At 36.5% G+C, this 15,830-nt stretch overlaps 1 long non-coding RNA gene across 3 annotated transcripts in view; it reads left to right on the forward strand.

Moving 5' to 3' along the window:
- Positions 1–14,159, forward strand: part of LOC140626092 (uncharacterized) — a 49,752-nt gene extending 35,593 nt beyond the window's left edge. For all 3 annotated transcript variants that reach the window (XR_012025304.1, XR_012025305.1, XR_012025306.1), the window contains one exon: positions 11,581–14,159. This is a non-coding gene — a long non-coding RNA (uncharacterized lncRNA). The remainder of the gene's footprint in view (positions 1–11,580) is intronic.
- Positions 14,160–15,830: the final 1,671 nt, after the last annotated feature.

Consider the following 15,830-nt stretch of genomic DNA (forward strand, 5'->3'; position numbering starts at 1 on the left):
TTAAACCAGTTCCTCCTTCAGCTCTGCTAGCGGCATTGAAAACATTTACCACTGTTACATTCCGCCTTTTGAATTACCTGGCATTGGTCTTATTTTCTTAGTTGGAACCTAACTAATACTGTAGGAAAATGTTAATCTTTCTGATAAGAAGGTTGTTTTTTTTTAATACACGCACTATGCCACTGCATAGAACTGCAAATGATGATAACATTCTTTGAAAGTGGAGTCATCTCATGCTCAAGTCCTTCTATTTTCCTTTGTCTCTTTTATGAAAATTTAAAATTTCCATCCGCAGATTATATGTTTTGCACTGATGCTTGTTCACATGTTTGAGTGGTAAGCAAGTTCTTAAGGAATTGAAGCTCTAAGTGTGTCCAATAGGCACACAGGCTGTCAATGTGGCAGAAACAATAGTGCATGGAGTCCTTTCTGTCACTTCATTTTCCGTCTTTGCGCCATTGTCTTTCAAATTCATGTTAAGTGGTTTAAGGGCTTTACACTGTCAGTAATGCCACAAGAATCTTTTTAATCCAATTTAAAGTTGATAAAGCTGAATAAAGAAACTATGTCCCAAATTGTCGGCTATCTCCCAGGTTCCTCATCTAAAATACTGGTGAGCATTAAAAGGCATGCATAACTTGCACTTTTTGACCAAAGATCAGTTGGACTTAAAGGGCTGCTGGGAGTGGGTCCTGGTTGAGTAAGTCTGCAGCTTTGGTTGAAAATCCCCAGAGGGGTCTCAAGTCCAATTACATGGAAGCAGAAGCAGACATTTCCTGCAGGACGTGAAATGCTCTGGGGTCAGCCATCTTGAACGCAAAGGTGGGATGGCTGAGTGCTTGTGTGAGTTAATTACCAGTTAAATCATTGGGTGGGATTAGCAGAATATGCATAACTCAGGTGGGTCTTCATTTGCACATAATGACTTTGGTCTTTTCCATGGCAAATGCTGAAGTGTGCTATAAGGAGAAAGAAAAACATCCATAATTACTGTTTTTAATGCAACAGACAGTATAACTAGCTGTAATTTTTTTTGGAGAAGGAGTTCAAGTTTTCCGTTTTTGCTTATAAGAAGGACTCAGGAAAAGCTCACACAACACAATTTTGCATAGTGCTGCTGATTAAAAACAAAAAACAAAAAACAAAATAGCCAAGGTTGGTGGGGTATAGAGAGGATTCTCCACTCTTTACTCAAAAAACAAAGAAAAGAATGAAAGAAAGAGAAAGAAAGAAGAAAGAAAGAAAGAAAGAAAGAAAGAAAGAAAGAAAGAAAGAAAAGGAAGAAACCTACACAAAGCAAATTAAACAGAAACATAAGCAATCATTCTCTCCTACCCCATACACAGAATAACAGAAAAAAATCTGTATTTTGTTTTTCAAGGTATAGTAGAGAGAATTTTTTTTTAAAATATGCTTTCAAATCCTCAGAGACTTTATAATTTATCAAGAAAGACACATTCTTACTAATGAAAGGTTACTGACCTTCATGAATGTGACAGTTCAATTACAGCCCATTCATATGCAGAGCAGCGTTGATAAAGGATTTGGGGAATGTGACTAGCATAGCAAAAAAAGACAAATGTCTAAGAAATTATTATTAGTTTTTAAAAAATTTTTAATTGCGAAGCAAGAATAATAAATAAGATTTGCTCAGGTAGTAGAACCTTTTCTTCTTGTGCTCCAGCAGCCCATTAGATTTGCTTCAATGGATATGCTGGCTCTTTCTTCTCTCTTTTTCCTTCTTAATATTGCTGCCTTTTTAATCCTCTGAACCGCTAAACCTAACAAATCAGCAAGCCCTTGGGGCTCTGAAATGCAGGGTTTCAATTTTTCCCCCTGCTATCCCTTTGACTGGCAGGACAAGCTGGAACGTGTCTTAATGTTATTTTAAGTGTTTGACTACTATTTAGATGCAGAAAGGTGGAGAGTTACAACCCAGAATGTTACATATGCCCAGCCACCCACATGCATGTACTCAAGCCCAAGCTCACGGGAGGCAGGCCCCCTCCAAGGACAGGGCATACCTAAGCCAGATCCTGGCTAGACTTGCTGGAGCCGGCCTTAGCCACACTTGGGTGACACCTGTGAGCTGCTGTTTGCTGAGCTCCTCCAGGTGTGGGAAAGAAAAATCAGATTGCCACTTTGTAAATCAGCAGAGAATGTCCCTCAGCCAGAGATCTCTGGAATATCCCAGATCCAGGTTTTTTTTTTTTTCTTTTTTTTTTTTTCCCAGCAACTGCTTGTAAAGAGATTCTCCTCTGACAATAAACTTTTCATTAAAAATAAGACAAAATATAACATTCTTCTTGGGATATAACCAATATAAATATTTTAAATAATTTTGACGTGTACTCATTATTTTCATTTTTAACACTTTACCTTGGAAATTAACATCAGCCAGATACGTGTGTGGAATGGGTTGTTGAATGGTAAATCTGACAGAAAGTTCTAACAGAACATACGTGTCCCCGACACCTATCATGCTGCATGGCACATAGTGATCACTGGACATTTGTTGAGTGAACCCCTTTCCTACGCATTTCTTCCCACTCCTTGGTTTCTGGATAAGCAATATGATCTAATTATAATTATTCCTCTAAGAAATTTATCTACTTTAATCTCTCTTATAGGTTCCTCCATCCTCCACCATTCCAGAGCTAAGTATTTGGCTTCAAATTACTTTCAAATATGTTACATCTTTGAGCATGTGTCTACTACAGAAGACATTTTTTATGTTTTTAGAGAGAGAAAGCATAAGTGGAAGGGAAAGCAGAGGGAGAGAGAGAGAGAGAGAGAATCTCAAGCAGACTCGCTACTGAGTGTGGAGCCCAACTCAGGGGTCAATCTCACAACCTCGAGATCATGACCTGCGCCAAAATTAAGAGTCTAACACTTAACTGACTAAACCACCCAGGTGCCCCCAGAAGGCATTTTTTTTTAAGGGAAAAAATTTTAAAAAGTAAAAATAAGGAGAATGGATATAAGCATCAATTTGATGTGTTCCTAAACCTTAAGAAGCATAAGCCTTTCCTCTTAGACATTCATGTGTGACATTGTACCTTACCAGTAGGAAACTTTCAAACAGACACTTAAAGGCACCCAAGATGGTGTTTCTCTATATCTACTGCTCTTGAGCAATATTCTGGAATGCTTTCTCAGACCTCTTTGTAAATCAATATGTTAAGAGTTTGCACAGAATGTTATTCAAATGAAATAATCTCAAAGCACTATTTTCTTCAATCTGAATATTCCATTTCAAAAAGATTTATTGTGGGACACCTGGGTGGCTCAGTGGCCTGCCTTTGTCTCAGGTTGTGATCCTGGGGTCACAGGGAGCCTGCTTCTCCCTCTGCCTAGGTCTCTGCCTCTCATTGTGTGTCTCTCATGAATAAATAAATACAATCTTAAAAAAAAAAAAGATTTATCGTTTAAATACAATGCTCTGAGAAAGTGATGTACTTTGGGAATATAATAATTTAAAGACAACTGAGGGTAGCCATTAGATTAGCTATGGCAAATATTTTAATATATGTCTTCCAGTTTTTAGTTCGTCCCATGTATAAATTGACTTTTTAAAAAAAGATTTTATTTATTTGAGAGAGAAAGAGAGATAGTGAGAATGAGAGCACAAGCAGGGTGCATGGGGAGAGAGAAAGGGAAAAACAGGCTCCCTGCTGAATAGGGAGCCCAATATGGGGCTTAATCCCAGGACCTAGAAATCATGACCTGAAGTGAAGGCAGACACTTAACTGACTGAGGCATCCAGGTACCCCTAAATTGACTTATTTTTAATATGAAAGGATAAGATAAAGAATGCTGTATCATACACATGCACACAGAACACACACACACACACATGCACACATGCACAGAAATACACACACACATACTTTTCTATACTAAGAAATACCTTATATGGCAAGCAAATAAACAATTTGACAGCAAAATCCTTTTAATTATTTTTAAATTTATTTTATTTATTTATTCATGAGCGACACAGAGAGAGAGAGAGAGAGAGGCAGAGAGACACAGGCAGAGGGACAGGCAGGCTTCATGCAGGCAGCCCGACGTGGGACTCGATCCCGGGTCTCCAGGATCATGCCCTGGGCTGAAGGCAGTGCTAAACCACTGACCCACCCAGGCTGCCCAGTAAAATCATTTTAAATTAATTTTTTTGCCATTTAATAAACATGATTATATATACTTTTAATTAAAGTTTGACACTAGCTTTATTTTCTCAAACTTAACTTTTGTTTAGGTGTCTTATTCATTCTTGTGTAACCCGAAGGACATAGCAGTGTGTTAAAAGGTGCTCAAAAGAAATTTCCCTCAATTACTGCTACTCTGTGTTTCAGCCCTAGACACATTCAGAGCTGTGGCATAATTTTTGGAAATTTTTCAGTTCTGACTCAATGATCTGGGAAGGTGAATTCTGAAATTTGAAAACAGAAATCCAAATCAGAGTTGCATGTTTTATACCACTTGATACTGTTCTTGATGTCCTATCTAAATATTTTTTTTTTACTTTGTTAATTTTTTATGTCACTCAGACCATTATTTAATTATTAACAAACTCTCTTTGTGCAAATACTATGCATTAGACATATATTACGCATTTTATATTTTACGGATAAAAACAGATTTATGCAGATTTGGGGGTCAGGTCTGCCTGACCCCCAAATCTTATCATGTAATCAATTTGCTGCTATATCTGTATATACAATTAGCAACAAGTAACAGGAAATCTAACCCAAAGTGGCTTAAATAATAAGCACATATTATCTCATGTAACATATGACACTGAGTGGTATGGCTCTAGTGTCTGATCACTAAGTAATTCAAAGTATCATAGATAATTCGGTTTCCTTTCATCTCTTTCATCTTCTACCCTCAGTGGATATGTTAATTCTCCTCATAGTCTAGCTTCAGGTATCTCATTCATATATTTCAAGGTCAAAGGTCAAAATACAATATTAAAAATAGAAAAAAAACCCTGTGTTTTCTTTTGGACATCCTTTAAGAGCTAAGAAATGTTTCTCTGAAGCTCTTCCAGTGATCTTCCTTTCATATTTCATTAGCCAGAGCTGGGTCACTTGGTCCTTTCTAAACAGATCATTGATAAAGGAAATGAAATTACCACAATTGATTTAGATTAATCAAAATTTATTGGAGCTAAGTCTGTCCTTTCTTCAAGGACTTGGCTGCATGGTGGGAAAAAAAAATGTATCTCAAGAAAATTTGGTTTCCTCAGCAAAGATAAGGAATAGCATTGGTAGACAACCAATAAATGCAGTTATGACAGGGCTATCTCATGATCACCAGGGATGAGGAGAGAAAGACAGGGAGATGCTAAAAGGAGGAAGTTGGAGATGAGTGAAAAAAAAGAGAAAAAAAATAGCAATCTTGCGTATAGCAGGTGTTCGATAATTGCCGATGACAGAAAATGAATGAAATACAATTTACAACAAAGTTAATCTGACACATATTTAATGATACGTGTTGTTCCATGACATTTCAGGCCAATAGTTTAGTAGTCCACATAAATAACCGTAATTAGTACTATTTTTTGACAGATCTTTATAGCTTTTAATCTTCTATTGTTAATTAACTAGTTTAAGAACACGCATCAATGTTCAGAGGCTTTTTTTTTTCCACTCATCTTACAAATAGTTGAACTTTAATCATATACTCCCTGACAAGTACCAGAGTGATGCCCCTGCAGTTGGAGTAGCTCATGTTCCTCCATTCTTTCCTGTTACCTGGCTGTGTCCCCTCACTTCCTAAGAAAAGTTTCCTGCTGCAGATAGAATGCATCTAAGTGTGAGGACACATTGCTGTTTGACCCAATCAGATCTTCAGAAAGCCAGCAGTGAATAACTGGTAGCAGATCTTTTCCAGTTTGAGTTAGAAGGGAGGAATCAGAAATCCCAGTTGGAAGTTTCTAAGAGGCTTCCACCATGAATAACAGAATCACTCCTAGACAATAAGTGGCAAACTTGGTTCTTCTTGGGCCAAATCCATTCATAATTAAAGGACCAAAGTGAACCTTAGATGTAGAATGAGAACCTGGGAGTAACTGATAAGGAATAATATTTCATCCAGCTCCACCTCCAATGATTCCACTTTACAATTTTGCTTTAGGCCAGAACAGTTTAATTCAATTATGAGAAAACATAGAAATTGTATTGGAGGTAATTTCACATATTAATAGGAACATTGATTTAATTAGTTAAATAGCATCCTAGAAATTTAGGTTACTTTCCATGTTTTCATGCTGCCAATAAAGGGCTCTACTCTAGTAATGGGCTCCATCAACTCTTATATAATCTAAACGTGCACTAGTTTCTCAAGAAAAGGGAAAGCGCTCTATGTGATACATTCTTGTTTTCTTTTTGGAGCCCTTGGCCCAAATTTCAAGCATTTTAAAGAAAGCTAAGATCAAATGTGATCATATTACTCCCCATCATCATCGTGATTGTTATTATTATTATAAATTATTCTCTATTGGTGGCATAAGAAGCCCCTCTGATGCAATAGAATGCAGGGGGAAAAAAAGACAATTTTTGAGGAATGTCCATCCTTTCCATGTTTTTGAGAATGTAGCTTCTAGGTAACCACCAACTTCATGAGATTAGTTTCCTCTTTCTGGTTAACCTTGGGTTCCTGAATAGTCCTTTTTTTAGGCCATCTGGGATGGAGCTGCTCTGGTGAAGGAGAGTGGTGAAGTGCCCCACTCAAGGAGCTCTTACCACTTGCCCTGTACATGGGATGGTACCCCTTCCTCCCACTCAGTATGCAACTGGGCATTTTACTGTTTTCACTGCTGATCTCAAACCCTTGTCTGCCCAGTGCACTTACCAGAAACAAGGCTTTGGTAAGACCATTAGACAGCATGCCACCTCACTGCTGGGTGATCCATTGCTGGTGCCCATGCATTGGACTACTAGGGAGGGCCTCCACTCCCATCTCCACCTCTGCCTCCGAGAGGCCTACAGTGGCCATGGGCTTTTTCCCCCCCAGAGATACAGTGAACAGTTTTACTGCTCTGGAACGAAATGTAGTCCCAAAACACAACCTGATTCTGCCAGCAATTCCTACCTATCCTCTTGTCCCATTATTTCCTTGGGGGAACCTAGGAAACCAGGAGCCTTGGAATCATAGATTTCTCTTTGTTGCTACACTCTCACTTTGGCAGGGAGAGTCTGAGATGAGAATTCTAGACTTCCAAGAAAGAGCTAAAAGACACTCATCTACCCTCTTGAGGCCCATGAGCTCATTTGAGCTGTCACAGAGCAGACTTGGAACAATTATTCCAGAGTCACACTTCCCCCAACATCAGAACATATGTGCTTATATGATATGCCATTCTAAATGCCAAGCTTCCAGAAGGAGAGTCATCTCCTTCCTGTCTATCCTCAGCCCTGACCTTCCGAAATCTATGCAGATTGTGAGGACCATTCAGCTAGGATCCTACGTGTCCTGAGCTGTTCTCAAGTACCAGATTTTACATTCATCTACTTTGCTGATGCAAAGGATCTATTATGCACATAAATTTCCCTGGGAAGGCTAAGCCCAAGCACATAATTTCTCCTTTCTTTATGCTTATCTACTCTTCAGAACAGGTGTTATTGCCAAACACAGTTTTAAGGGTGGAAAATCTGAAAGGATGAAATAATCATAACATCTTGGTAAAAAAAAAAAGTGTACAAGAAGGAGAGGGATATATGTTAGTAAATATTTGTTAACTTTCACACATTTACTGATTGTTGTTAGAAATGTTTTGCTTAATCTTACTTGATTGTAATAAAATATGCACTCTAATTGGAGAAGATACGCTTACCATACTCAACCTCAGGGTATGCTTTGCAAAATTAATTATAAACTGGCTAGTGTGACTTGGTGAGACTTGGTCATATTTGCTGAACTTGAGATGGGAAATTTTCTTTTGTTTCTTTTAAGCAAGATTCAGGTGGTTCAATAAATGCCACTTAACTGGGGCAGACTTGATCAGGGAAGTTGCTGAATTGGGAAACCAATTAAGTCTAATGATAATTAGCATGCACTGCTGTTTAATTGGGATAGGTGGTCCATTGAGTTGGTAACACTAGAGGTAATTAAATGATGCTCTTGGAGGATAAGAAATAGAGTCTTCTTGATGCTTAAAGACTGAAGGCAATTTATTTCCTCTCTTGATCATGCTTTTGCTTGTTGAGCAAAAACTCAGTTTCTAAATGATGCCTTCGAAAGTTCTGCTTATTTGAAAGGACCTCTTTGTGTGCATTTATGTATATACACATACACATATATTCTCTCTCTAAATGGACTGTAGAGAAATGAAGAATTATGCAGTTTTTTTCAAATGCAAAGAATGAGACCGAGTAATTTCTTCAAAGTCACGACCATTTGGTGACTGGACACAGATAAGAACATTGTACTTCAGTATTCAACCCTAGTGGTTCAGCGCAGGGGTGTTCAACACTTGAAAGCAAGGTTCAGAGAGGTTCAGTGTAGCAGTGGGAAGAGCCTACCTGGGAACCCAGGTACTTGTTCTCAGCCCTGCTGCTGCCATGCAGAGATAAGACACTTTGTCTCTCTGGGCTTTAGGTGCCTCTTTCATTAAATAAAGGTGTGGGACTGAATAGTCACTGAGACCCCTTCCAGCTGTAAAAACAAAAGTACCTCAATTCAGTGGCTTTATTTAAAAATTGTTACTGGGGGAAAAAAGTGTTCATTGTTAGCGTGTATAAAGCCTTTCATTATTAAGCCAGGTCACTGGCAAAAAGTAATAATCATCTCTGGCTCTACCTTTAAAAAAATATTATTGTACAAGATGTAGCCGGCTGCTTTTTTGTAAGGTTGGGAGGGGGATGGAGTGAGTATTCATGGAACACTTTTAGTCTGTGCTGTGAATAGAGCATAAATCTAAGGAGAGGTAAAGAAAATGAAAGAGATACTCCTGAGTCTGGATGTCCTAAAAATACGTGGAAATGAAATAGCAAAGGAAAGTAGAAGAAAAAGAGATTATTAGGCTCTACGAGAAAGAGAAAAATGGATAAGGCAATGACGGATAAGCTTGGGAACAGCATTTGGGAAGACAGGAAAGGAGAAGTCAGACTCTGCTTGACAGGCGTGTTCCAGTGGCCATGACCAGACAGGCATAGTAGTCATTGGCGTAGTTTACTCTACATTGTTTGGACTTAGACAGGAAATTAAGATTTGGGATCAAAAATGAGTCTCATCCATATTTTTCCTATAAGAGTCAGCATAATACCAATCATCTGGACCAAGATACTCAATCATAATAGAAATGTGAGCATCCAGCCTCCCTTAGCTCTTTTTTTCCTTCCTTTCTTAATTTGTCTCTTTAGGCTCATCATTTGCTCGTTCTTTCAAAGTAATACTGCCATCAATTCTAGATCAGTGATGACTCATGATTATACTCGGAATACTAACTAAATTTGCAGAGTCCTGTACTTTCTTTTGAACTTGCAGACTGCTTTAAATGCCTCATTGATCTGCTAACTGTAAATTCTGTCTAAATATTTATTTTTAAGTCACACTGTGGAGATAAATATCATGGAAAGAGATGTAAACACATAGCTAGACATAGAGATGAAGATATAATTATCTCATACTTGGAAATAAGATAATATGCATCCGAAAATGTGTTTATTTTCAAAGTGTATTTCACTTCACCTACTAGTCATGTCTCAAATTAAAGCTAGTGCAAGGGTATGTTTAGGTTACTTTACTCTCTATTCCTCTTTATGCTAAGTCATCATATGCAAACTTGTAAAAAGTCAGCAAGACACTGCCAACCAGTTTGGGAGAATGCATGTAATTCACTGAAGAATAAATCTGCAAACAAATGGACATAATATTGGCAGTGGACTTCGAGATCAGAAGTCATCGCCTTTGTGGAGGCGATGGTCTTGCATCCAATAGGAAACTGGGGACACTGGCTTCAAGCTGAAGTGATTTGAGACCTAAGCTCCATTGCAGTTTGCTATTTCTACTTCCTCTTTTTATGTTTTGTAAATATAACATCTACTTCTGGTGTTAATTGAGCTTTATTTTACTACTTATGATTTTATTACTTGTGTGGTCCTTGAAGCAAGGTACGTTTAGCGGAGACTTTGTAGACATTTCCTTTCTTAGGAAAAAACCCCTCTCCATCTGGAATTAGGGGCCTGAGTATAAGTAAAACGACATCGTCTCCTTCAAGTGTCTTCTTCGCTGTCACTGGGGAAGTGCAGTCAGGCGGACAGGGAACAGAACTTTGGGGCAACTGCATAAACTCTCCAGCCAAGCTCCTTCACCAGGGGGACAGAACAGTTCACTGCAACTCCAGCTTTGATGACCTTTATATTCTGAATGCTTTACCGCTTGATTAAAAATGTGCTCATGCTTAAAGGCAGATTGCCAATGGGGTTTATAATAAGGCACAAACACACAGAGATTTATTAGAGGTATTTTATATAACCATTTTTCGGGAATATGATTTTGTTTGAGAAGTTACTAGAGGCCAGAATGACAACCACTCTAACTCTCTGGTAAGTTTTCCGAATCAGTTCATGTGGAAATCAAATTGCACCTGAGCAAATATTGAAGGGTGTAGCAAAAGGAAGGAATAGCTTTCATTTTGCAACCACAAATATTACAATAGCTTATGCACATATTTTAGGATAACATTTTTTTTCTTATGCGAAATCACTTTGCATGAAATTGCAGGATAAATTTTGGTGGTGTGGATAACTCGACTCATTCTTCCACAATTATACCCGCAGGAGAATTAGTATGTAACTGCTCACAGGAAAATAAATGGGAAACCAGAGCTCATCTTATGTCTTGCCACCTAACAGCATCAGCGGGATCATTTTACAACATGGTGGTGGATAGAGAAACACAATCTAGACATTGATAAAAGCACTCCAAATCTGACTGTAAAAATAGAGGATAATAGTAAAACTTAAGAGCCAATATTTAAAGACATCACAGTAACAGTAGTTGCAGATACAGAGTGTTTAATGTTCTGGGCACAATTCTATAAGCTGTACATGATTTCCATCATGTAATCTTCACAATACTTCTATGGATTAGATACAGTCATTAGCCCATTGCACCATTAAGGAAACTGAGGCACAGAAAGAGGAAGTATCTTATTTAATGCCATGCAGACCTCATGGTATAGTTAGGATCCGAACTAAAGCCCTCTGATTCTGAAGAGCTTCCTCTGAAGCCATACATGACACAAATTCCTTAGATGTACTTTTAGTAGAAACAAAAGGGGCCTCTTGTGACAGTGTTGGTCAAGCTGTCAGTAGAAAATGACCCCAACAAGTCCTCTGTGAGTGGGAAGACCACCTGAATGAACTAGTAACTCTTCCTTTTTGCAAAGAAGACCATAGTGGGTAAAAACATAAACTTTTGGAGCCAGACACATCAGAAATACACACTTGACAAGCTATCTATCTTTATGCTTATTTCCACATCAAGTATCTATTCTTTAGAGTATAATCCCTGAAGTGGAATTTCTGGATCACATGCTAATTCTATGTTTAATTTTCCTTTTCTTTTTAGGAACTGTCATTCTATTTTCAACAGCACCTGCACCATTCTCCATTCCCACCAGCAATGCACAAGGGTTTTCAGTTTCTCCATGTCCTCACCAACATTTGTCAGTTATTGTTGGTTTTTCATCATTATTATTTTAATAATAGCCATCCTAAGGAGTATAAAGTGGTATGTCATTATGGGTTTCATTTGCATTACCCTAATGATTAGTGATGTTGAACATGTTTTCTTGTGCTTATTTGGCATTTGTATATCTCCTTTGGAGAAATATTAATTCAAGACCTCTGTTCATTTTTAATTAAGTTGTTTGTTTTTAGTTACTGTTGTCATGGAGTTAGTTGGAGAAGTTCTTTACATTACGATATTAACTCCTTATTAAATGTATGATTCACAAATAATTTCTTCCATTCTGAGTCTCCCTCTTACTATGTTCATAGTGTCCATAAATGCACAATTGTACAATGTGCAAGAAATCATTGCCAAGTCCAATATCACAAAGCTTTTTTCATATATTTGAAGAATTATAGAGTTTAACTCTTACATTTGGTCTTTGATCCATTTTATTATTATTATTTTTTTTAACATGGTGTAAAATTAAGGTCCAACTTCATTCTTTTACATGTAGACATCCAGTTTTCCCAAGAACATTTAACTGTCTTTTACCTTTAAAAGAGATACTCTTGTTGAAAATTATTTGACTTTATATATGAGGGTTTGTTTCCAGGCTCTATTCTATTCTATTGGTCTATATGTCTATCTTTATGATATTAACATACTGTTTTAATTACTATAGCTTGAAATTTTGAAATCAGCAAATACGAAAGAACTTCCTCTTCTTTTTCAAGACCATCTTGGCTATGAATCTTAAGATGGCTTTTTCTATATCCTTGAAAAATAAAGTTTGGATTTGATAGGAATTGCATTGAATCTGAAGACTACCCTGGGTAGTATCAACATCTTAAGCAAATTAAGCCTTCCAACCCATGAACATGGGTTGTCTTTCCATTTATCTGTGCCTTTTAGTTTCTTTCAATGTTACTTCATTTTCAGTGTACAAGTCTTTTACAATCTTTGTTAAAGTTATTCCTGAGCATTTTGTTCTTTTTGATGCTATTATAAATTGCATTGTTTTCTTAATATCTCATTTAATTTTTTTTTGTACAAAAAGATGGTTTTGTTAAAGCACATGAACAGGACCTTTCAAATTGTTTATTGTTGTAGCATAGAAATGCCACTAATTTGGGAATAATGATTGTGTACCACAAAACTTTGTTGAATATAGTTATTAATTCTAACAGTTGTATGAAGGGTGCAATGTTTAGAGTTATCTATATTGCCTGTGAGCAGAGATAATTTTGCTCCTTTCTATCTAATTTGAATGCCTTTTATTTTATTTTATTTTATTTTATTTTATTTTATTTTATTTCTTTCTTGCCTAACTGTTCTGGCTAGGACTTCCAGTATAGTGTTGAATAAAAGTGATTAAAGCAGGCATCTTTGTCTTTTTTCTGATCTTATACAAGAAACTTTCAGTCTTCTGATTGAGTACTATATTAGTTGTGGATTTTTTTATACATCGTTTTTAGTATGTTGAGGTAATTTGCTTCTGTTCCTAGTTTGTTGAGTATTTGTTATGAAATGATGTTAAATTTTGTCAAATGGCTTTTCTTTATCAATGAAGATCATCATGTGTTTTTTGTCATTCACTCTGTTAATGTGATGTGTTAAGTTTGTAAATTATTTTTCATATGTTGAACCATCCTTGCATTCTGGAAATAAATCCCACTTGGTCAGCATATAATCCTTTTAATATGTGGTTGAATTTGGTTTGCTAGTATTTGTTGAGGGTTTTTTTTATTAATATTCATAGGAGATGTTGATCTATAGTTTTCTTTGCTTGTAATATCATTGTTTGGCTTTGGTATCAGGGTAATGCTGACCTCATAAAGTGAGTAAGGAAATGTTTGCTCCTTTTCAGTTTCTTGGAAGGATTGGTATTATTTCTTTAAATGTCTAGAAAAATTCATCAGTGAAGCTATCTTAAATTGAGCTTTTTTATCTTGGAAGGTTTTGATTACTGATTCAATCTCTTGAATGTATGATTTTTTTTTAAATACAATTGTTCACAGCACTCTCTTACAATCCTTTCTTACTTCTGTACATAGGCAATAATGTCCCCTTTTTATTTCTGATTTTGAGCTTTGTCTCTTTTTTTCTTAGTATAGTTGAAGTTTTGTCAATTTTGTTTATCTTTTTGAAAAACTACTTCTTGGTGTTGTCGATTTTCTCTATTATTGGTTTGTTTGTTTGTTTTTTTAAATGCCAGGGCCATACTCCCAGGTGTTCTCCTTTAATTCAGGGTGAGATAGAGTTCAGATATCAGTATTTTCTAAAATCTTAGGTGATATTATTGTGCAAACATATGAGAATCACTGGTATAAAAAAATCCTTGATTCCAGGGGTATTTAATGGCATTTTCCTAAATCAACATATATGTTTATAACAGGGAGGTTCTTGTACAAGATAATGGAAAATAATGCTATTATATAGAATTGGTCAATAAAAATGGTAAGTCAGAATCTTAATGCTGGGTCCTTCTTTTTCTTTTTAGTGATATTGTCCTCTCACAATGAATGACTACTTGTTATTTACATTATGACTACATAGTTAGCAAATATTCATAATAGATTAGGTTTTGTACTGAATAAATGAATTAAACAGTTAATCCCTGCACTTAAAAAAACTGACAAGAGGCAAGAGAACCAAATACATATCAAGGTTAATTTAGAAAACTTTCAGGGATCCTTGGGTGGCTCAATGGTTTAGTGCCTGCCTTTGGCCCCGGGCATGATCCTGGAGTCCCAGGATCAAGTCCCACGTCAGGCTCCCTGCGTCAAGCCTGCTTCTCCCTCTGCCTGTGTCTCTGCCTCTTCTCTCTGTGTCTGTCATGAATAAATAAATAAAATCTTAAAAAAAAATTAGAAAACTTTCATCCCTAATAGTCCCAAGTTCATTTTCCAAGTTCACTTCCTATTTCATTCTTATTCCTAGAACTACCAAGATAAAACTTTCCAAGAAATTTCAATTTTTGTATTTCATCTAATCTAAGAGTTTAAGAGCCATATCAATTTTAAGATGTAGTAATTTAAAATATTTTAATAAAATCTCCCCAAATGACATCACCAATAAAGATTATAACTCAATTATAAAATGCACCCTAATTTGAGAAATATTAACATCTGAAAAATAAGCATCTTTGGATCAATGAAATATGCATTTTTCCCTCTTTACCTAAGTGGAAGTATAAATTGATGAAGGCAAAATAACATAATGTATCTCAAGGCCAGATATATTTAATTCATGGATTTTTTGCTGGTATGGGTCATTTATGCCAAAGGATGCTTGCATGTATATGGCTAATCAAAAGCTGACTGTGTTTCAACTTATCTAGGAGAGTCGACTTAAGTTACAAGAGCTGAAGGCACACAAGAGATAAGTCCTTGATGTCTCTCCCAGTGCTGTGGATATGAACTCAATACAGCTTTATGGCTGAAAAGTTTACCAGCTGAACTAAGACATGTGATTTTCTTATAAGGGACAATCAAAGTGTGTGTTCCTCTGGATATTTGCTCTTGCTGAGCAGTATTTGTATTGTCCAGATTGAGATGAAGATAGTTCATTTCAGTCTAAGACTCCCCCTCACTTATGCTGAGAAAGCAGACAATAATATAGCATTTTGGTTAGATGAAATGGTAAGACCACTAATCTGGATCTACTCCCAAGCCAGTGGTCCTACAGAACAAAATGCAGTGTGAAGGCTTCTCCCACATTATGTAGGAATTTGGGTCACTGGAGGGAATTCAGAATTTAAAAACCTCATGAGGAAATCCAGAAGATCAGGAGTACCTGCTGTCCAAACAGATAGAAATAGTCTGCCAAGTTATGTGGCAGGGTTTTAAGATAAGAGCTCAAGTCAAGAGAGTATGCAGAAAATAAGGAAACCTTGACTCATTTGATTCTCCCCTTCACACATTTCTCTTGGAAAATATATATTTTATGAAGATTTTTAAAGTTTCTTCATATATATGCCACCTTACCTCATTTTTTCTCCTTTGAAAATATAAAAGTCTCCTTTAAACAGAATTTTCTTTGTCAACTCTAAAATAGACAAAGGATTAAGTTAAAGAAACAGCCAACTGCTTTTTTAATAGTTAGGAGTGGGAGAAAGACTAAGCTAAAAAAATTCCTGCTTTAGG

This window comes from Canis lupus, chromosome 37, assembly GCF_048164855.1.
Source record: "Canis lupus baileyi chromosome 37, mCanLup2.hap1, whole genome shotgun sequence".
Taxonomy (NCBI): domain Eukaryota; kingdom Metazoa; phylum Chordata; class Mammalia; order Carnivora; family Canidae; genus Canis; species Canis lupus.